An 18592-nucleotide genomic window follows, 5' to 3' on the forward strand; every position below is an offset into this window, starting at 1 on the left:
TTGGCCTGCGGATCACTGATTTGTGTAGATTAATACACCAAAGCACGCACATCTCTGTTCGTGGTCTCGGAGGATGTGGTCTGATGACAGACTGCAGTTTAAAAGAACCAATTCTTTAACTAAAGTTTTGCAGAGATGTCCACATGCTGACTTCAGCAATATTAAAGGCATATGATTATTATGCAAAGTCATGAATATACACTCATTTCAGAGTTATCTATGGGAAATTGTCAGATCAACTTTAGTGACAAAGCACAGCCAAGTGGTGTTTTGAGAGGGGGAATCCATAACACTCCAGTAGCACAGAAGGTCTTTTAATAATATCTACACTGAGAACATGAACAATTGCTCATTTTTTCTGGTTTATTCTTTCCCATCAAACCATGGGAGTAGGGTTCTGAATTTCTAAAGCAAATCAGACTTTTAATAAATTCTGTTATGCCTTTATTATGGGCTAGTAATTTAAAAAAAATCTGTTCCCTATATTAACAGCTCCATAAATTCTGCTGCATGAGGGGCAAAAACCTAGAAAATACAGGGACCATTTATCCTGGATTTGCCAAAGCTGATCCAATTTCAAAATCACTGAAAGACCCCAGAAATTCACCTATTTTAATGTCCAAACTCTATTTTTAAGATTCCCACCCATACTTGGTCTTGGCAAATAAATTTGGCAAGATCTTTTTTCTTTTCCCCATAATCTCTGTGGCTCTAATGTAGGTTCTGAATATGTAACCACTGTACCAATATGCTAAACAGCAAACATTTCACCTCCTGACAGGGGCTCTCCCAACGCTACCACATATAATAAGCTCTCATTGTTTAAGTGCCTGTATTCTCACTGAAATCTAAGCTCTTGGAGGGCAGGGAGTCTACCTGTCTTGTTAACCATTGTTTCCCAAAGGTGCCTCACACACAAAAAGTGCCCAATAAATAGCCTCTAAAATCTTGAATGAAAAAAAAAATATCAAATATATAAAGAAATTATACCCTCCATCTAGGAAAATCTCAGAGGAATAAACGCAATCAGATCCTCTACTACTGCAGAAACATGAGCTGCTCCTCCTCACCTGCAAATATGTATATGACTCCAGGCAGAAAGCAAAGGGAAGAATCTGGAGGAAACAGTACCTACTCCAGAGTGAGGTACTTGGTTCAGTGGGATCAGGAGGTCACAATTTAAATAATGACCCCACTGACTCTAGTTCTAGAAGTTTCCCTTCAGAGCTTCTGAGAAAACTATGGACACTAAGTGTCCCTTTGGCTTTCATTCTTCAAGTATAATAACCAAAGTCAGGTTTAGTTCAATTCTTGGGCAGTCACTGCTCTTAGAAATGTGGAAGAGGAGTGGGTCTTCTGGGGGGAAACACACACACACACACACACAGGCTAGGCCTAAAATGAATTTAATGCCTGCTTTCTCAGTTCTGTCCCTGTAGGCACAGAAATCACATACATACACGTTGGCTGAGGGTTTTTCCTGTTGCATGAGGAGAGTGGGATGTATTGTACCTTCCAGGAAGGATGGGGCAAGCCAATAAAAGTAAGGACTTGTGCCCCAGTGCCTGAGGGTTTGACCATTCATTTATAAAATGGATAAAGCTCAGAGATATTGAATATGCCATCTGACAAAAACAAGGTTAAAAAAACTAAAATGCTGGCTGATTTCTACCAAGACACTGTATAATTTTGACCCCTACATGGAACCACAAAACACTGGAGAAACAATTAAGCTCACTGCTTGGGGACCGTGGGTGAATTTTCATCAGGACATTAAAGATCAGGTGAGGGATTCTGGGGGGAGGGTAAGAAAATTGATAATTTTGCTATTAAATTTGTGGACATGAACAAATTTTATAGAAAGTGAGCAAGATACTGACTCTCATTCACACCAACCAGCTTGGATGCCACAGGCTAGTATTTTCAGAAAGAAATATGGGCTCTGAAATCAATGACAAGTTGCTCTCGGTCACCTTCAGCATCCCTCTCATTATTTTATAATCCCCAAACTACATAAAAGTACATCTGGGAACTCTGACAGTCCTGAGAGGTTCAACAGATCTTAAGTTCAATGAGCAACCTGTAGTCGAGCACCTAAAAGCTATACCTAAAAGAACCAACAAGAAAAATGATCGTTACCTCTACCCTAAGCTGTTAGCAATATGTTCCTGAATGTACATTGTTCCTAAGAGTTGGGCATTATACTATAAATGTAAAACTGTATAATCCAGGAGGATGTGAACACTGCCTTCGCAGAATTTAGCCGAGCACAGAGCCAGGTGAACAAATAGGAAATGATGATAAAGTGTATGCACAGTACAGGCAGGTGACAGGCATGTGCCAGATGGGGAGGGGAGCGGACAGGCACACAACATGGAGAGATCGCAGAATCCTACCTGGGGATTAAAGCAGTGGGGAAACAACATCAGGAACAGTTGGACAGAGGAACTGACTTCTGAACGGCATGATTCAATGATTAGGATGTCAAGGAAGGGTCAGGGCACAGCATACGACAAAGGCACAGAGATGTTAAAGCACTTGATACATAAGGCAACTTAAAACAAGACTGCACAGGGGTGCCTGGGTGGCTTAGTGAGTTGAGCACCGGACTCTTGATTTCAGCTCAGGTCATGATCTCAGGGTTGTGAGATCAAGCCCATCATTGGGCTCCACACTCAGCGGGGGTCTGCTTGAGATTCATTCTCTCCACCTCCCTCTTCTGCTCCCCCCCAACCCCTCCCTCTGCCCGCTCCCTCTAAAATAAATACAGTCACAGATGCTACAGTAAATGGACAGTGACAAACAAGGATTAGATTCTGGGGTAAAAGGCAAGGGACCAATGAGTGGACATTACACAGGATGATATATATATATATTTTATATATATATATATAAAATCGTTCTGTTGCAGCTACCTGAAAGTGAAAAGGCTATTTCAAAGCTTTATGCTAAATACAGTCTGTGGTCTTCTCCCAATCCGGTGACTCACTGATTCCAAACCCCAACACCTAACATCCCCAAAAAAGGCACAAGCAAAGTTCAGTTATACACAAAAGAATAGAATATCAACACCTCTCCAACAGTGCAGGTACATTAGCCAAATCCAAGAGTTCCTCCTCCCACTAGAAAGAGCTAATATAGCCTTCAACACAGATACCTACCACAAGCAATGATTTATGAGAGATCACAGCAATCACCTCTAAGTGTTTCATTGAATTTACTCCTCCTGTAACTAGTAGAGAAGAGAAAGTAGGAAAAACATTTCCAAAGTGCTACCTGCTTTGCTGTCTGCCAATCTAGACTAAGATGTTTGTATTCCCAATAAGCAGCTTGTCTAAAAGTAACTTCATATTATAGCAACTCTTAACACAAGGCCATTTGCTGTTTCTGAAGCAGGAGACTATAGGCATTAACAAGGCTCAGTGCAGCTGTTTCGTCCAGCACCCCTGAGGACAAGATACAGGATCTAACACCTTTGACTTAACAAGTTTCCAAGCCAAAAGGGCCCTTTCATCAGCATGTTTAGAAGCTTACTTGCATATTCTAACGCTAACAGTACCAGATGACAGTTTTATAAGCAGATACAAGGGAGTATACCATTTCTCCTCCAAGCATATGCCAAGGCATACATCTGAAAAAGATGTTGCCTAGTTGTTCCTAACACACTCCAGGACCTCTCTCGTGGAGAACTAAGTTTAACTATTCTGATGCTAAAGTCAAGTATAGAAAACATGCTCTGGCTCAGAGCCAAAGGCTCCCAGGATTTACTAATTGGGTGAATGAAGGGGAAAAGATGTGAACCACAAGAGGAAAAAAAAAAAAACCCTATGCAGAGATGCAACTAATAGGCCTCATCCACTAGTCAGCTTCTCCAAAAGCCAAATAATCTGGCCATCACCCCAACACTTTATATATCAATTATGCATTGAAAATAAATCACTGTTTTTGATAATACAAATAATAGTGGATTTTTTAAAGATTTTATTTATTTATTCATCAGAGACACAGTAAGAGAGGCAGAGACATAGGCAGAGGAAGCAGGATCCCTGTAGGGGAGCCCAATTCAGGACTTGATCCCAGGACCCCTGGATCACAACCTGAGCCAAAGGCAGACACTCAACCACTGAGCCACCCAGGTGTCGCCAAGTAATAGTGGATTGTGCAATCAAGAGCACAAAACCCCAAAGCAGTGGAACTTGGAAGCTTTTCCAGACCACTCTTGGTTTGGAAGCCAGAAGGCAATGGTTCAGATCCCCGATATGCCTCTCTCTGGAGTTCTTAGTATCTGGCAAATCATCAGTAACCTTCAATCTCGGTTTCTCTCACCTGTAAAATTCAGAGACTACCTGCCACATGCAAAATTTTTCTAGATGGAATAAAAATGATTAAATACATGGTCAAAAAGGGTTCTAGTCTCCTCGGAGGTTAGTGGATCCCAATATCGAAGAATTATAAATATGCCCCAAAAGGGGGACATTTAATCAGTCTTTCAAGAAATATTTTTTGCAGGGTACCTGGGTGGCTCAGTGGTTGAGCATCTGCCTTTGGCTTAGGTCATGATCTGGGATCCTGGGATCCAGTCCTTCATCAGGCTTCCCACAGGGAGCCTGCTTCTCCCTCTGCCTATGTCTCTGCCTGTGTCTCATAAATAAAATATTGAGGAAAAATATATTTTTTTGCAAATCCAGTATGTACCAAGCATTCTGCTAAGTTCATGGAAGCAAAGATGAAGTACCCAAATCATAGGCCAAATTGCCCACAGTCCCCAAATTTCAGATTACTGGGGAATATGGTCACGAGATCAATTAAGTTATAACATATTAAGTGCTACAGTAAAAGAATGGACAGGATGTGATAGGAGCATAAAAGGGAGTACCCAATTTTTCTCTATCACATCAAGATAGGAGATAAGTGGTAGTTGGTTGGGCTTTATATATGAATTCTGTTTCTTACAAGTCACATTCTAAAATCCAAATGAAGACAGTCTGTAGCCAACATTAGAACCATTCACATAATTCCAGATGGAATTAAAGAAACATCACTCCATGCAATTCTAGTAATCGAAAACCATAAAAGATGAAAATGCATATAGCTGCCAGCCAAAATCAAAGGTAAATTCCAACCAATGCTTAATGATAAAAAGAAAATTCATTTGAAAAAAATGCATTCCAGAAGAAATCAGTAAAGAGTTAATAAAGCCTTCTACAAACTTAAGAGAAAAAGATCTCTATAAAAACATACATGTAATAAGGCTACAGATCATTGGTTAGCTGCCAGAAAAATGATGGAATATGGTATAGTTTACTTATTTCTTTTTAATGGCTCCAACATTCCACCTGAAAAATTGGTCCCGGAGCTGTATAATTGGGGATAAAAATTAAATGACAGTTTCCATTTGTCATGATGAAAGCTGATCACTTGTGTTTTTTCATTTATCCACACTGACTAAAGTGGTTCCTAAAGTCTACCGAGCCAATCTTTTTCCTAACAGCAAAAATAATGCTGTTACGAAAATAAAAGGAGAAATGGAATAAGTTCTTGGCATCTGAACACACACCTCATTCAGGGTCCCTACTTCGTGGGTCTCTACCTCCAGAGTCTCAAGGCGGGAGCCAGATGACAATTTCTGGGGTCCCATTAATATAATCTAACAACAGAGCATCAGACCCATTTTTTTAATTTATCAATATTGTAAAATCACTACTATTTCACATGATCAGTGGAAAATCAGTTCCTCTTCACTTTCCTCTTATGTAAATGACAGCTTCAATGGCAAAGATGAGGTCATTAAGCAGATTAGAGCACTGGGGGTGGGGAGAAACAACCCTTAGATCCTGTGTAGGGAAGGTGGAAGTCCAGGGAGCTAAAAGTTGTTACTGGAGTTCTTTTTGGAGAACAGGGATGTGAGGAAGGGGTGAGGCTAATTCTGAAGCATGGAAGAGACCTGGTAATGACTACAAGGGATTGTGATGTCAAAGACACTTTTTAATCTTAAGAACATAGAAGTTCCCTGGGTTTGGCTTTTGCTCATTCTGACCTCAGAGAGGATTCAGAAAGGGGAAAGCAATCTCCCAAAAAATGTATCTAAAGGCTTAAAAATAGATTGCTGTCAAGCTTCCTTGAACTCTACACCTTCCCCTTTCATTCTCAAAGGGGCTGGGTTGAGTTTGACTGGATTTTCGTCAGTGACCTCTGATGAAGGGATTCAAAACGAGAGTGGAACCAAGTAACACAATATAGGAAAGAAGAGCCTTGGCTCCACCTCTCACCAGCTGTGTGCCATGGGGCAAGTAATTCAGCCCATCAGTGCCTCAGTTTCTCACCCAGACAACAGAGATTATAAAAGGATAAGAATTATTCAAGGAATCCATATGTGTAAATTGCCTGGAATAAGGACTAGCACATAGTGAATCCTTAATAATGTTACTATTACTACTATTAGGCCACGTAATAGTGGTTAAAGAAGAATCATGTAGTCAGACATAAGAGGAGTAAGAGGAAATGTAATAAAATTCTAACGGTACTGCTTGAAGACAGAAGACTATGTGTAATCAAGCTTCTACAATTCCAGGGTAATCATTCATATATATTTAAGTATTTACTTTATCAAGACTCAGCTTAGAAAAGACTCTTAGTGGTTGTAAGCATTTCAGTTCAAAATGGTGGGATTTGCTGAACGCCTGTCCTATCAAAACCTACAAGCAATTCAAGGATGATAAAGAGAGGAGCCCTGCCCTCAAGGAACTTGCAATCTGAGATCATTTATTAAGTACCTACTACGTGCCAGGGACTGTATAAAATGCTTATCATGTATTATTTCTCTTGTTCATGCATGAAGGCCATGGGCCAGGCAGTCTTTTTCCCATTATATAAAGTAAAAAGCTAGGACACAGAAGGAGGAGCTCCAGGCTAAATTGTTGTTATAAAACAGCTCAGTCCTGATGCTAAAATGTTAACTCTTGTGGGTCCACCTTGAAAGCTGTATTTCTACAAGTACATCACATGGTCTTCCATTTATCTGTAATTCATCAACTACTTGCCAGGGACAGAATCAGGCAATGGAAAGCTCACGTGTTTGGAACTGCTGCCAGAAGCTGTTAAACTAGAAATAGTCCCTGGGTGTTTCTGAGAGGAGAGGAGCTTTAGAAAGGCCATCCCCCTTTATAGATTAAGGGATGGATGAAAGCACTAAGCCCCAGAGAAGTTAAGGAACTCACCCAAAGTCAAAAGAGAGTTTCTTATCTCAGATTTTTTTAAAAAAGAGGGGGTCCCTTTTTGTACAGATTTACACTATAATTTTTAAAACTACTATCTAAAAGGAAGTAAACGTGAGAAGCCTAATAGGACCTCAGAGGCTCCAGAAGAGGGGGCCCGGAAATTCAGACTCAGCCAGGAAACAACCAAGAACAGGGTATCCTGGAAAGGAAGTCTTGGGGGGTGGGGGGAGGGAGGGAAGAGGTAGCACTCAAATCAAAAGCCAAGAGCCATCAGGGGCACCTAGGAGGCTCAGTGGTTGAGCACCTGCCGTCAGCTCAGGGTACCCAGGGTCCTGGAATCAAGCCCTGCATCGGGCTCCCCCAAAGGGAGCCTGCTTCTCCCTCTGCCTTTGTTTCTGCCTCTCTTTATGTCTCAAATAAATAAATAAATAAATAAAATCTTAAATTAAAAAAAAAAAAAAAAGGCAAGAGCCATCATCATCTTCTGTCCCTCCCCTCCAGAGAGCCATCAAACAGCCAAACAGGTCCGGAACTAGAACGCTGAAAAAGAACACAGCTAAGATCCAAGTAAAAAGAGGCTTAGGGGATCCACTAAAATAGGTACAATATATCCCTTTCAGTCTCAAAACTCAGATAATCTGTGGTAAAAGCCAAACAGGCAGTCATCCACATAGCTCCCCTAAGCCTTAGGACCAGTGGGAAGTATACTCCAGGATGAACTATGCTGTGAGGAGGGTTTGTGGTGCAAGTGCAAGTTTCTAGGTTGGACTGTCACTGCTTTTCTCTTTGAGAGGCCAGTGGAGAGCACAGGGGCCTTAACACTACAAATCTGAATTTGAAATGTGGCTCTGTCGTTTATTAGCTCTCTGGTCCTAAATAAGTCATTAAATCTCTGAGCAGAAGTCACTGTCTTCACCTGTAAGAAGAGAAACCATCCTCAGTTCTGATTTCTCTAGGTTTGAGTAAGAGGCCTATAGACTTCCTTGCTGGTTACTGGCTTATTGCCTCTCAACTTCAAAATCACCCTTTACGCCTGCTCTGTGAAAATGGATCTGGACCCTTTATATATTTTTCCCTCCCCACACCCGCACAAGGCTAGGCTTTGTCAGTAGAGGGTGCTAGAGGGACACTGCAGAAGAAACAGCGCTTCCCCAGCAACCAGCTCCCCAAGTGCACACATTCCCGAGTTCCCAGGTCCCATTGTGCAGGGCCACCGGGAGCATAAAATACAGACTTGCAGCTTCCTCAACACCCTGTTCAGGCGGTTTTGTATCAGAATGACTCAAGGGGACACCTTCTCCTGAGCCCTTTCCCCCCAGCATCCTAGAGGAGGACTTCCAGACTTCCAGCAAGTTCCAGGGCACCACAGCGGCTCCTCTGCAGCTGTGAGCAGTGGCCGTGTCCCCTCCAACAGTCCAGATCTCACCTGGGAGTAGGAGGAAGGGGGCTGTTCTTAGGATGCCTCCCTCAGCAACAGGGTCCTGGTGGCTGCTTGTTATACATGCTATTCCTATATTCTTAAGAATTCTCTCAGCTTCTTACTAGCAAATCCCTTGTTATCCCAAACCCCTGTTACACTGAGTAAGTGAACTTTCCCTGTTCAAATTACTGTGTGGTTTCTCTCTTGATTGGACCCAGATTAACAGTTTCCTCCACTCGTGTCTGATATATAGTGTTTAACAAACAGCACGCATCATAATAACTATCAATGCTGGGTTCTTCTCATCCCTATTCTTAAAAGGCAATCCTTTCCCTTTCTCATTCTGCTTTGACCAGGACACGAACTTACTGTACTACAAAAATCCCTATATGGTGTAAGCAGAGTAATGAATAAGAAAAGAATGTCCCAACACTTTCTGCCCAATTTCTGATTAGAGAAAATGAAGGCTGCCATACAATTAACTGTCCCCCTGTACAGCCTGCAGCTTAGAAATTTCTTTCTGCAACTTCCTTGATTGACTAAAAAGCAATGCGACAAGGTGTGAAAATGCCTTCTTTTACTTGCCAAAGATATTCCCAAAATGATCTCAAGAACCAAACTCATTAGCATATGAAATTTTCCACAATTTTAGTAACCATTTCATTTCCTCCTTTCTCAAATAAGTAACCACAATACTTTGGGGGGAAAAATCCTAGAAAACATGGAATGTTTCCATTGATCCTCGAGTAACTGAGGAATGTGTTAGGGGATGAGGGTGAGAACACCACTCCCAGGGAAAGAAAAAAACAGAATGGGTTGAGTAGCAATATTACAAAGCCAACATTTCCTCATCTTGTAAATGTACTGGCTTAATTCTTGAGTAAGGAATATAAAAATACATTATTCAAGATGTCATGTATTGTTGGCGCATACCGTGAAATAAAATTACAACAAAAATATAGAAGATCTCAAATGTATTAAGTTTCTGTCTTCAAATTCTTTATTTCCAATCCTCTGAATTTTTCTTCCCCTGAAAGGAAAGCTGACACAATCCCATGTCATCTGTATTTCCACTGCTGTCTAAAAGTCTCACCTAATTATCAATTTAACAAGGAGCAGAGACCAAGAAAGGGGAAGAAAAAAAATAAAATTTCACCTTTTAGGCAGGCACCTTGTCCAATTTCAAGAGCTAACCCCCATCTTAAAACACCCCAAAATAGATACCATGAGCCACCGCAGGACCCCAACATAAAGCGAGGCTCCTCATTAAAAGTTGGAATGGACCCTGCCAGGGATGCCTGCAGGGATGCTCAACAATAGCATGTCTACCCCATGCCTTTTCTGACCTAGATTAAATTACTGACAAAATGGACAGACTACCCAAAACTGTGAGCAATACATTCTGCCAATGAAAATAATGATTGTGCTTGGTACAGCACACATGCTTTCTGCTCAGCTTGTCAGCATTTTCAGCTAAGGGGCTCAATGGTCTTACCGGCCAACCCTTTCCTTGCCAAAACCAATAAGTTACCTTCATTTCTTAAGCCCCCTCAGGGCTTTGAATTACTATCCGTTTTGCACTTAAGGTCAGTCTTGTAAAACTGTTTTATCCCCCTGGAAAAGCCGTAATCAGAAACAGCCCCTACTTAAAACTTGGATGGAGAAAAATTCAAGATTAGGTGAGCTTCGTGTAATTTCCCCACTGTCAGTTCTTCAAATTTGCATTCCTAAAAGTTACATCTACTGCTTGAGGTGGCAAGGTGCATTTCCTGGCAATGGCATCACTTAATGCTCTCGGTGTTTTATACGAAAACATGTATTCCCCTAAGCCACTGGGTAACAGAGCAATATTTCAAGACGCCTTAACTTTATAGTTCCAAACATTCTAGTGAGTTCAACAATTCCATATATTATAGTGAAACCAACACATACACACAACCCCATAAGTATGCATTTTTTTTACCCCGCACTGTGTGTTCCCATACTACGTGGGAATCGGCACAGTCCCTCTTTTTGACCCAGCAAATTCAACCACTAAAAATATGGTCATTTGCCCTAAGGAGGGGCCTGATAGATGCCAGTTGCAAAAGATAACTTTCAGGCCTTAATGGAAGATGCTGACAAGAGCACCATTCTCATAAAATGTTGGTCCCCAAAGGCCCATCTTTCTGCCCGTTTCTTTCCATCTGCATCCAAGTTTGGGTTCCCGGGCACACGGAGTCCCACTTCTCCCCCTGCCTCCAGGCCCATAATTCTTAACTTCACCCATAGTTTTTATTCCTGGTTCTAGACGGTGCTTCCACTCCAGTCATACGGGAGGAGGAGACCTGCTAAATGCATCCTTGATGCTGATGTGATCTTTCCAGTTATTGAATGTCTCATTGAATTTTACACTATGCAGCTTCAAATGCAGAAAGCAGCCGATTCATTTTGCTAACTGTTGTTCAGTATAGATAGCCAGCTCCATAACTATACACTTTGATTTGGTACATGAGAAAACGTATTTTTCATTACATCCCTTATCCTCCTAATGACATTTCCAAACAGGATTTTAAGAACTGTGAAGCAGAAATAAAATTATGCTCAAGTTCCAAATTGATCTCATGGAATAGAAAATGGCCATCATTGCCGGTGAGTATTAACGGGACTCAAAGCTAGTAAGTTTCCAGTTCAGAAAAATTTCTCGAATAATGATCATCTTTCAAATGCCCCCTTCCGTTACCCATCACAACAGAAGTTCTTTGAAAGAATTGAAGAGCCGGATGAGTTCCTTTCCCCACCCCCCAATTCCTTTTGGTTGGGCCCAGCCTCCACCATCAGCTTTAGCGTACTTCCTTCCTTTTCAATAATGAATCAGGGCGAACATTTCAGTTATCTGGATTTACACAAAAACCTAAAGAAGCCATGAAATTGCTTCTGTAAAGCACGTTCTGTGGTGACTTTTAAGTAGTTTTAAGAATAATTTGGAAATAAAAATACTGCTGTAGCCAGCTTTATGTCTTCTGCATACACATGCTAGAGCAATTTCCTTCTCCCAGAGACAGAAGGGAGGCCAATGTCTAAACTTTATAACACACAGCCAATTACGGCCCACTGTCATCTTCATTGTATTAATTATCTGCCTTCCCCCAAGTTATCAAGACCTGAGAGAACCCTGACAGCCACTTACTTCACATTATGGTTGTTCCACTATGGGAAGGGTGGTCATTTATCTCTGGGCCTTCCTGCACTGACACAGGTATGTAAAAATTCAGCACAATCCCAGGCTTTTAGCACTCGTAGCCATTTGGAGAAGTCTGTTCCTCAGGGCCACACAGCTCCCCTCCTCCTCTCTGTTACCCTGTTACCTCTGTTACCCATTTGCTTAGGCTTCACAGGGGGTGCACAGTTTGTGTTAGGATTTAAAGGGTGATTTGCAACCAGGCCCTCAACTTTGGTGAGTTATAGGAGACTAAAACATTATAGAATTATTTCTAGAGCAGCAGCAACTATTACTTATTCAAATGTCCCCCACAGGCCACTTATAGTTATAGACTATTGGATTCAGCCTAAGACACGAGCAATCTCAGCGAAGACAGTATTCTTAACGTGGCGATCCCCTGACCCATGGAAGTGCAGGAAGCACAGGTCTTACTGAGAGGCATTCTGGGCTGGGCTTCTATCGTAACTCAGGGAAACAGAGGACACGTGTATGAAATACACCAACATGTACATTAGAGTTACGCTCTGGAGAACAAAAAAAGCCAGTCCCTTCAAGAGGGTCCTTCCTGAAAAGAGGACAGGAGTGCATCCAGTGCTAGAAGGGAACAAAAAGGTTCTCAAAATAGCCAGGGCTATTCTCTCCAGCTATATTCTCAATAGGGTAGGGCCTGAAGCTGCCAGAGAAGGATAAGAACTTAAGGGGGAGAAGAGACAATCCAGCAGTGAGCGGTGTTAACTTTCTTAACCATGTTAATTTCTTATTTAACTTTCTTAGTTCAAAGGTTTTCTGGAGCAAATCATCCCCAAAGACCAGCTGACTTACACAGGGAATAAAGCGAAAATCCCTGATTTTGATGCTCTCTTGTCCAGGTGACTGAAGGTTTCCTCTGATTATGTGAACTAGATTTCCTTTCTAATCCCCTTGGCCAGAAGCTATGAAATCCAGCCGAATTACAGCTTACCAACCGTACTTTAACCTGGAAACTAGAGGTGAAAGTCAAGTGCTTTATCTGCTCAGACAAGCAGCTTCTCTCCAGATCAGGAGTATTTTAATGAAATGAGACTTAAGTGAATTGTTGACATAAGCATTAAATGTTGTCATTTAATATCAACAGTATGTTTGATTTGTACACAGTTATGAAATGTCATTCGGACCAGAGAGTTATATTGAGGTTTACCACATTATAGGAATGGATTTCCAGAGGGAAGTGAACTGATCTGTCTCAAAATAAAATGTGTTTACATTAACACTTGGGGGAAACAGAGAGCCCTGCAAACATAGATGGAGAGATAAAAAGAAGACCAGCACAAAACTCAGCTCGGAAAATAGAAGAGAAAACAATTTCTGGGCTCCGTGCATATGCAATATTTCACTACATTTTTGTAAAAGATCAAGAAAAATGTAAAGCATAAAGTTTATACAGGAAAGAAACAGCACTACTAGGAAATATTATACTTCAGTCTCCAAAATACTTTAAGAGGGAGGAAGATAGGAGTGATGAACATAGAGATGGAAGAAATGATTCAGGAAGTAGCCTCACTGTCTTAAAGGGGGGGAAAAAAGCAATCTATAAGCATCTAACATTTGCATGATAAAAATCACATTCATTAGTTGGATTAATTTTACCTAATTACTTAGTAATTAGAGAAAGAGGCACTCATCCTGGGGCACAGGCCTTCAACAGTTTCTTCCTAGAGGTGGTTAGGAGTTTACACCAAAAAGTCTTCTCACAGATCCAAGTCAAAGAGGCAAGCCCTTGAGATCATTAAAAATAAGTATCCACCTCCAGCAAACTGCAGCTTGAAAGATGAAGTTTAAACACTATAATTCCTTAGCCCCAAGATTAACCAATTGAGCTAAATAAAGATTGGCACATTCCAAAATGGATCCTCTTATACCCTCCTCCTTCTAGAAGGCACTCCACTCACATTTCTTTAAATGACTGCATATAGCTTAGTATCTTGATATGAAAATAAAGATTGAAGAGAAGTAGTCCTTCATTACTCAATTATTCTAGAATGTTCTTTAAGAAAAGAAGCCTTGCATCTCCAAGAATTTGGAAGCCATACTGACACAGGTCTCTCTCCTAGAGAGAGTCTAGGTCTTCCCATCCTAAGCAATTAAAGTTGACTCAAAGGAAAACCTGAAAGAAGATCCCATAGCCAAAACCAAAACAAAACAAAACAAAAACAATGCTGTGATGAGCTTTTGTTTACAACAGATCTTAATTCTTTATCCTTCACTTGAGGAAGCTGTAAGGTCTTTGGCACCTGGCTAAAAATAGCAGAAGTAAAGCAGGTGACAAAGATGAATAGCTCCCAGAGACACAATTCAAAGCAGAGGAATTTAAGAAAAACTTCAGCAGTGTCTGCAACAGATACTTTCCTGCCAGGTAAATCAAGGTGGAAGCAAACTGCTCCTCTTGGAGCAGAATCACAATTTGCCAGGCTGACATTTCTCTTTCAGTGTTTCATGTTCACTTCTGTGCTATATTTTAAAAAATATTTTCAAACCCTAAGAAGCTAGTTTTGCCACAGGGTCAAGGAAAAAGAGTTTCCATGTAACCTCATAAAATGGAAAGACACTACATCACAGCACCTCTCAAATTCTTTGAAAGCTTCTGGCAAAATGACAAACTAAAAAGCACATTAAATTCCAGTAGGAGATGGGACATAAGGTACATGCCTGCCATCCCTGATTGAAGGGTCAGGATCTGGGGGGGGAGGGAGCCCTCCCCGCCCCCATCAAGGCCACACCTCCTCTTTGTGAAGTTGAGCAGACTGGGTATTAGAATTTCTAGAGTTCATTTTAGGTTAGGCACCACAAGACAGAGCCAGAGATCATTCCTTTAGGCAAATCTCATCGTAAAAGATATGCTTCTTCATAATGCTTATATCGTAGGTCTGTCCACCTGTCTTAAGGGATAAGTCTTGCACCCTACCTTCTGATATTTCTAGAAGAAACAATCTCCCTGCCCCTCCAGGCTTTCTTGCCAGCTCATAATTCAAGAAGGCAGCATAAAATAGAAACGCTCAGCTTCTTGGAGTTGAACTGGAGAGAAAGTTTCAGACCTTCCTTCCATCCCATGGGAGTGGAATAAATTCTCTAACCAGTGAGACTGGGAAAGGCTTCAAGGGAGGGGAAGTCAGTGCGCTTTCTGAGCTCTCTTTTCTCTGACTCTTAAGATTCCTCTTGTACCTCATCCGCTACCAACTTTAGGTCCTTCTGATTTTTTCACAATTGCAGAAGTCATAATACAAATTTAGAAAGTCTCATTCATACACAAAGCTCCAGAAATCATGAGCAACCACCAATGAAAAGTTGTCATTTCTTTTCCAAATCTTCAACGCATTTTGAAAATAAGGCAGGGAAACAGGTGTGTGGGGGGAGGGAGAAGTATCTCTAAAAGAAGAAATACTTCAAGAAAAAAATGAAGAGGAAAAAAAAAAAAAAAGAAAATATCAAGACAGTGACCGGTGAGAAATACTAGTAGGTATTCCAGGATTTCAAAATGTGAACAAAGGCCCTGGAATGTTCAACTGTGGGAAAGTTTCAAACAGAGTCAAGACCCTAAAGAAAACCTTTCTGTATTCCATGAAAGCTGCACAAGTCCTGTGACCAGCACAGCCAACATTCATACCTGAGCAGCCTCTTGCCTAACAGAAAGAAGTGACTTTAAATTCTCTTCTCTGAGAAACCAAAAGAAAGCAGTCCTTGCAAATGCTCTTCCTCACAAGAGGAAAGAACCTGTTAATTCGTTGTGTGCCCAACATAGTGAATATTTCACAGGTTGCTAGCATATTAGCATTTCTATCCATTCACAGCAACTTCGGATCCAAAGATCAAGTTGACAGGGCATGCATGCTCTGCATTCTTATTTGGAAATGCCAATAATCTGGTAGGGTCCAAAAGCAACTTCAGAGTTCAAGTAAGTATTCTCTAAGAAGTAGAGCCATGCTTCTGCATTTCCTGTTGAACATCCTGCGATTGGAAGAGGGGCACAGTTCCTGGAGAGCAGAGAATAGAAGTGGTTGCAGAGAAGGGGGGTTGTTTCTTGTTCATGCATTGCTTTTGAAAATCAATGATGGCAAAAGAGCTACAATCCTAACAGTTTCAGCTAGAACATGTTTGAATCAAGTCTAGTGAAACAAATGTGGGCCCTTAGAGAGAATACTTCTCCCCAAAGATATACTGTTGTCACTAATGGAGAAGAACAGTAGGAAGTGGGTAGCAAATCTGTGTAAGTGGGGATCCATCCATTCTGTAAGACATTAGAAAACATTCATACAAAAAAAGGAAACGTCACCTAACGTACAATTAAGAGGTGAAAATTTGACTCTACAAAATTAAGGCAGGAGGAAGGATACAACTACACCTTTGGGAAAAAATAAATTACAAGGTCACAAGTGATATACATATGTTGGCTAAAACATAACCTCAATTTGATTTTGTATAACTTTATCTTAAATCAGAGGAGTCTGAGTGAAAATGTTTAAGCAAAAAGAAAATTCTTAAAGTCTCATTAAACTATCATTAAAGGCTTAGCACTTGTGTATATAGAGAAGACACACGATCTGTTGAATGTTACAGTGGAAAGAGCACAGGACAGGAAATGCAAAAACCGGAGCTTTGATCCCAATTCTTCTACTACCTATGATTTTGGGTAAATCACTCAAATCCCTTATAAAGTAGGGACGGTAATCCCTGTCTGCCTCATGGGTTTTCACAAGGATCAAATGAAATAACTTATGTCATGTGTATTTTAAATCTCAAAAACATCATATCAGTTTATTATTTCCAATTACAGTAATGTTAAGATTAGGCATGCTGGAACATTAGCCAAATAACCAAAGGATTTTTGTGGCCCTAAACCTACCTCCCTGTTCATGCTGTTCCCTTTGCTTAAAATGCTTTGCGCCACCACCAGACTGCACACCCAGTAAGGACAGGAATCTGTCTTATCCACCTCAGGACTCCTCAAAGTGGGCACAATGCCTGGCACAGACTTATTAGCTCCTACACACCAAGTGCCTACTCAATGCAAGCTACTAAAAGGGCTTTTGCAGAGGTGTCCCTAATCCCCTCCTTAACCCTAGGAGGTAGGCTATGGAAGAGGAAATATGCTCAGAGCAGCCGAGTAACTCTATAAAGTCAAAAGCAGAGCCACATCGAATCGATGCCAGGGTCAGGATCCAAACCCATGTCTTTCAAGTTCCCAAACTGTTCTTTCCGCTCTGCTACTCTCCTTTTCCCACTGTAGGTGCTCAACAAATTGAATTTGATAAAAGGTCTTCATTTTAACCATAATGTTACATTAACAAGACATTAACTTGAAGTAAGCACTGGAGAATAAACTAAAATTTCAAACCTGACTTTTAAAATTCATGGGCTTAACCTACATAAGGGCTCCCCCCAAAATATGCCTGGGATTTGCAGATAGATCAAAACCAACTGAGAAATCCATTCTTAGTTGGCCAGCACAGAACGGGACTGAAAATTCTGAGTAGAGGGGTAGGAGGAAAAATCCGGAACCTTTTGTCTTGCCAGAAAAACCCTTGAATAATTCAGTTCCCGTTTATTTAAATAATTAAGCAATTGCAACTTTATTTAAGGAGCACTTCCATGAATCTGAATGTCTAGGCTGCCAAGAAAAGTGGAACAGACTTTAAAACCTCCCCCCAGATCTCCTCTCTGAGAGGAAAACCAGCCTAAGGAGTTTCAGCCTGATAGGTAATTGTTTTGTAAAATTAAAAGCCACAGAATATTGGAGTTGAGAATGGAAAATGTCATCTCAACCGTAACACTAATAAAAACAGCTAATGAATAAGTGCATTCTGGCAAGAATATATAAAAATCACAAAGCCCAATGTGGACAGTGCAGAATACAGAAGGAATCCATGTGAGGAAACATCAAATGAAGGATTATCCTTATGTGTGAAGAATCCATTCCAGCAAGAAATTGAACTAGAGACCTTCTGCATCCAAGAGCAGGACTACCTGTGGCACTCAGAGAACACAGTTCTGGGCCTGCTCTCCTCTTCCCTCTTGTCAGTCTTAGCTGGAAAAGAAACAAGCTGGTGTTCCAGGGGTCAGACTACCCCTCCGAGGCTCCACACATTCTCTCAACCACGTCAAGCTCCCATCTGCAAGAGTATAAATGCTTATACGTAGTGAGGAGCAACGGGATGAAAATTAAAGGCATTAGAACAATGAGCTAGGCTTTCCCAGCATGTTCTAGAGCAAAAAGCATAAAACCGGGCAGGGCCTTCACAGTGAGAGGTTAGTGGGATCGAGGCCCAGCTTCATTAGCTGTGTGATCTCCAGACACAAAAATGAAATCATCCACCCAAGATTCACTTTCCTCATCAGTCAAATGGGAATAAGAGTAGACACGAGACCGGCTGAAGTCTGTGAGATGATGCAGGTAAAATGCCTGGCAGACAGGGCGTGTTCATATATATTAGTTGTAAGAGCAACATGGTGATACACCTGCCCCTCCCCGCATGCATTTCTTGCAAGCTAGAAAAACAGTCTCTAGCCTTCCCCGACAAGTCCTATAGAAGGTCCCCTTTCTCCCCAGCCACATGTAGCACTGCTCTCATTTATAGGGGTTCACTAATCACATACCTCTTCAGGAACACCACTTCTGACACTCCCAATGTCACGCACACACCACCAACATCCCACCAGATATCGTTGCCTTAAACAGGTTCTCCGGAAAAAGATAAAAAGACTAGCCCAGATATCAAACTA

At 41.2% G+C, this 18592-nt stretch overlaps 1 protein-coding gene and 1 long non-coding RNA gene across 8 annotated transcripts in view; one reads left to right on the plus strand and one right to left on the minus strand.

The window, feature by feature from the left end:
- The window catches only part of CADM1 (cell adhesion molecule 1), a 325352-nt gene that overhangs the window by 261787 nt on the left and 44973 nt on the right, over positions 1–18592 (minus strand). The gene's annotated exons all lie outside the window — the stretch shown is intronic.
- LOC140631009 (uncharacterized) lies at positions 4990–12913 on the plus strand. Its single transcript, XR_012028664.1, has 3 exons — positions 4990–5111; positions 11185–11268; positions 12709–12913. It is a non-coding gene; the product is annotated as an uncharacterized lncRNA (long non-coding RNA).

The sequence above is a fragment of the Canis lupus genome, chromosome 3, assembly GCF_048164855.1.
Source record: "Canis lupus baileyi chromosome 3, mCanLup2.hap1, whole genome shotgun sequence".
Lineage (NCBI taxonomy): Eukaryota > Metazoa > Chordata > Mammalia > Carnivora > Canidae > Canis > Canis lupus.